This window comes from Panicum virgatum, chromosome 5N (genome assembly GCF_016808335.1).
Source record: "Panicum virgatum strain AP13 chromosome 5N, P.virgatum_v5, whole genome shotgun sequence".
NCBI lineage: Eukaryota > Viridiplantae > Streptophyta > Magnoliopsida > Poales > Poaceae > Panicum > Panicum virgatum.
In genome coordinates, this window is record NC_053149.1 from 59003037 (window position 1) to 59008431 (window position 5395).

Consider the following 5395-nt stretch of genomic DNA (forward strand, 5'->3'; position numbering starts at 1 on the left):
GTTGGTAGCAATGTTCAACAAAAAACATCAACACGCAACGAAACTTCAGGAAAAGGGTGAGCTATTGCCATCTAAACCTAAACGTCATCTTGATGACGCTAAGGGATGGGCTCACACACACAAAGTTCGCTTGTTTGACCTAAACACGGGGAAAATATGAGGTCACAGAAAGGGGTGGTATAACATCCGATGGAGAGGAGCGGCCTTCAAGGTGTTATGTTGTCGTACTGGTGAATTTCTCATGCACCTGTGGGAGACCGTAGCAATACCATTTCCCATGTTCTCATTACATTGCAACAGCTCGGCATAGAAACTTTTCCTTCATGAGACAAATACCCCCTGAGTTTACAGTTGACAGACTTGTGCAGACATGGTCCCCACGGTTCTACCAGGGAAGGGAGAGTTGTCGAGGCTGCACCCATGTTGGATCGAGTGGTATGCTCAATTTTACTTACATTTGTTCATTAAACGATAATTCAGACCATATGGTGCCTCACTTTTTGCTTTGGTTATTTTCAGGGCAACATGTTTAGGCAAACCGTGCGTGACATCGAGGGATTTCCACGGCGCGATGTCGATGAGGCCATGCTAAACAGTTTCCTTGGAGTAAGTTTGACAAGTTTCGTAGTACAAATTTCATCCTATTATTGATATGTGTGCACTTATGTGATCTTAAATTGCAGAGAATTGCAAAACGCCTACGTCGTGCTGCTACCCGTCTTGGTTGCAGGACTTCCGCCACCACAGATGTGCAAAATCTCTCCCACAGTGCTCTTGGTGTCTCCACTTCGTCGGTCCCTAGTGCGGCCTCGGCAGGACAAAGCTCATCACATGGTACACGAGCTACTTTCGAAGATGACCCCGAGGAGATCGGATTGTCGCAGATGCATGATGCTCCTTCGACACAGCCTACACAGTCTCGTCCATGTAGGGAGCGCAAACCTCGCGACGTGTATACTCCAAGCACGGACGCACTAGGCAAGGGCAAAGCTAGGAGTAAGAAACAGTGATAGAGTATAAGGGAGTGCACGTAGTTTGTATATATGGACTTTATTGACTACCTGGACTTTGTACTGTTTATTACAACATTATGGACTCTTTTGAATGTTTCGATGTCTGATTTGTATTATGTCTATATCGTGCTACTTATTGAATTGCATGTGTGCTGTCAATGATAAATTTCTATTACTGTTGCCGCCATAATGTTTGTAAAACAAGGGAAGTGCTTGCGAATTTTTCTTGTGAATTTCGTATAAAGGGGACAACTATACTTCTGGCAAGCTCTACTCTAAAATGTTTACTCTGAAAAGCCTATACTCTGAAAAGCCTACACTCTGATAACTACGATTCTGAAAAATCTATTGTCTGCAAATAGTAGGTACTGAAAAGCCTATACTCTGAAGATAGTAGGTTCTGAAAAGCCTATTCTCTGGCAAAAGCCTATACTCTAAACACAGTAGGTTCTAAAAAGCCTATTCTCCGCAAACAGTATGTACTGAAAAGTCTACTCTCAAAGACTATTCATATAGCCTTTTCAGTGTTCTGTCCAATATCATGTGTAGTCTGTGAGATAAATAGGCTTTTCAGGATCGTAGGAAGCACTAAATTCATCAATGCTTTCAAGGACCATTTACACCCGCACACTCTGGTAGATAACTACCTCCCTCCGGCTATATATACTCCTTCATTTCAACTCTTACATTCAGTGAAGTAGCCATGTCTGGAGGGTCATCTGGCGGGAAGGGTTTTGGCACTGGGAAAGGAAAGAGGGGAAGGAAGGGGCCTCCGGTAGTGTGGGATGGGCCTCTTGGTCCAGACTTCTTTCCAGAACCAATATTTGAGTTCCCTGCTCAGACTAAAAGAGAGTTCACCAAAGAAACACCTCTCTGACAATATGATAACCGCAAAGAGGAGTGGCCAAAATGCAGGCATGGTGAGGACTGCTTAGTGCAAATGTGCACCGATGTGATGGATGGAGGTCGCCGTTTCTTCAAATGCCCGCGCGCTTGGGTAACTATTACCATCAAATAATTGTTCATTATCTTTCTATTGCCATTACAACTTATTTTGAGATTTTTGTTATAGTCTTCGGATGCTCCCGAAAACTGTGGGTTCACTAGGTGGGTCGATCCCGCTCCAATTGATCCACATCAGGAGTACATCGAACATCTACAGAATCGTATCTTTGAGTTAGAAGCTCAAATGAGCACTGCTGCCCAGGAGGACGATGATGGTGTCTCCCAAAATGAAAGCTGCATTATTCCTAATTGCAGCTGCCCCTGTCACAAGAACCAGGGTTCTCCATCGTCGCCGACACCGCCACCACCACTACATGCAACCGAAGCATACTATGGAGAAGGTGCAACACAATATGCTAGGTGGCCACACTACTAGACTACTCTAGTAGCATTCCTATGCTACATGCAATGTTTCTTCTCTCGTTTAGTGGAATAAGACATGTTAGGTTTAGTCCAGAACCACATCATCCTACTATTCTACACCATCAGACAGACATGCCACTTACTGTGTTGTCTCTGTCTAATTCTGTAATGTCTTCTATTGCATGTCTTTAATTCCATCTGATTATGTCCTCTGGTTATTCCAGACATGCCACTAATATTTATATTATGTGCCATAAGAACACAAAAGTTACTCAAATAAATAATGATGACAACATATTAAAATTAGAGTATAGGATACCTCACCGAATAGTTCAGTACATGACAATACCAGAACAGATGACAACACACCTAATAGTTCATTACATGATAACACAACATAAGTCGAACACAATATTTCAATACTCGCTAGACTTGTCCAAGCTAAACTCGCATACTACTGCGTGCAACGAGGCCACTTTCCCTTCCTCAAAGCATCTGGATTCTCCTCCATTGCTGCTTTGGCATGACGAGCACGCTCAAGCTTCCGCTCCCTCTCCTCCCTATGCTCAGCTGCCAGCCTCCTTTGCTATTCTTCCTGCCGCTCCTTTTCTGCTGCCTCCTCCTGATGTCTCTTCTCCACCCTCTCCAGCCGCTCTGCTTCCCACTTCTTGCACATCTCCATATACCTCTTGTCCTCCTCCTTGATCTCAGTGTCAATCCACTGCTCAAAATCACAGAGCGGGGGAGGGGTCTACAAAACAATCCATTGTTACATAATATTCACACACGATTTCAAATAATATCAAAGTAAATAAAAACTAAACATAAATTCTAACCAGCAAACCGATGAGGATCTGACGAGGTGTTGGATCGAAGGCATAGTTGGCACACATTCAATATCTCTGTCTTTATGTCTCCTCTTCAACGGACACATCTACCTTGCAAGGATCACCGCAGAAGCACATCGGTACAGGAACTCCACTAGGCAGCGGCAAAAGGACATAAGCATCACCAGTCCACACCGGCGGTTTCTTAGAGTTACCACGCCTAGGCATCCTAGTTGCATAATACACATTAACTCAATTAAACCCTAAACCCTAAGTAATAGAGTTGCTACATTCAAAAAACCATGTAAACTAGAGCTAATCAAAACATACAAATTGAGGAGGGGAGAGAAGATACCTTGCTCTTGAAGATGTATGGATTGATTCGAAGTTTCCAAGGTCTAATATGTGGATTCAAATGGTAGGGCGAGTGGGGAGGGAGAGAAAAACCGAGAAGGGTGAAGAAGAGTGAATGCAAGCTCGGGAAAAAAAGCAGTTATGTGGTTCGCAGATCGACGCCGAGCTCGGCGCCGTAGACCATAACGCTGAGCTCAGCACCAAGATCTGTGGCGACAAGCTCGGCGCCAAAATCTACGGCGCCGAGTTGGGAAACACGTCGGCGCCACGGGAGCAGCAACCGTGGCACGCTGACCAGGGCTCGACGCCGCATACTATGGCGCCGAGACGTGTTAGCTCGGCGCTGTGATCTGTGGCGCCGACCCCCATGGTCCATTTCTGCAAATCGTTTCAAAAAGGGTCTATATGTGAAATTCTTTCGCAGAAAGGGCTAAAAAGCAAAAAGTGTCCAAATAAGCATTGGTGCTATTAGAGCTCATTTGATTACTGTGGAGCCCATATTTTCTTGGCATTCACTGTAACACTACGGAGGGCCAGTCTCAATGGTAATGTCGTAACAGTATCATGAGTATTAAATATGCTGACATGATAATATTTTTATGAAGAAAGAGAATGAAGAGTGTCATGGAATATGAGAGAAGTGTCATCACCATGACACTCCTCCGGCTTAATTATTTAGTTTGTGGTCTTAGTAATTATATCAATGATACTCCCACCGAGATTATCTTAAGATTGAGACCGAGATTACCGGGTTCCGAGGTAGAGAGGGTTGCTGGCCTGGCGGACGAGCCGGTCGAGATGGCGGCGAGTTGGGACGGTAGGGGCGTGGCCCGCTCGGACGACGGGGTGTTCTCGATGGGATGGTGGTCGGGGGAAACTTTCCGTTCCATGCTGTGTTCGTGATTTCTCACTCAGGTTATGATGAATAGACGGCTCTTGAATTCAGACATTGTAAACAATGGTCTAAAGAGTTATCTAGACTAATATATCATCTATGTACTGCACATAATATATAACATTTCAGTATGGAATGGATTCTCACTAATTGTTCATTATTTGACGTAACCGTTTATTCTTTGCCTTAGGTATGAGGTCAACATGACCCACTTATCTCCTTAATTTTTTTACTTTTTTTTCTTTTTCCAAAGCTATATTGTACTTCTAAAACTTTGCCACGATCTAGAGCATGTTAGTTTCCAAAACTATACTGTACTTCTAAAACTTTGCCATGATCTAGAGCATGTTAGTTGTAGTCTGATAATCAAAAGCGGGTGGTTCATTTCATCATTGTTCTATTCTAAAATATCTAAAACTATAGTTCATTCCACAGTTCAGAATAATTACCTATGGGGCGTTTAGTTCCAAAAATTTTCACCTCGAAATTTGTGTCTTTCTTTTTGGACACATGCATGGAGTACTAAATGTAATTAGACAATAAAATTAATTACACAGTTTAGATGTATACGACGAGACGAATCTTTTGAGACTAATTAGTGCATGATTAGCCATAAGTGCTACAATAACCCACACGTGCTAATGATGCGGTCAAAGGCCTCAAAAGATTCGTCTCGCGGTTTCCAAGTGAGTTCTGAAATTAGTTTTTTAATTAGTGTCCGAAAAACCCTCCCGACATCTGGTCAAACCGTTGACGTGACACCCAAATTTTTTTTGTTAGGGAACTAAACAGCCCCCTAATACTATCTTAAAAACTAAAAATGATAGACCCAAAGAGTAGACCCTTTCAAAAGAATCAAAATTCAAAAGCATACTAGTCTGCTCGAGAGATGTGGTACTGACCTTTATTGGTAGTTCGGTACCGTAGTTCCAGTCCTC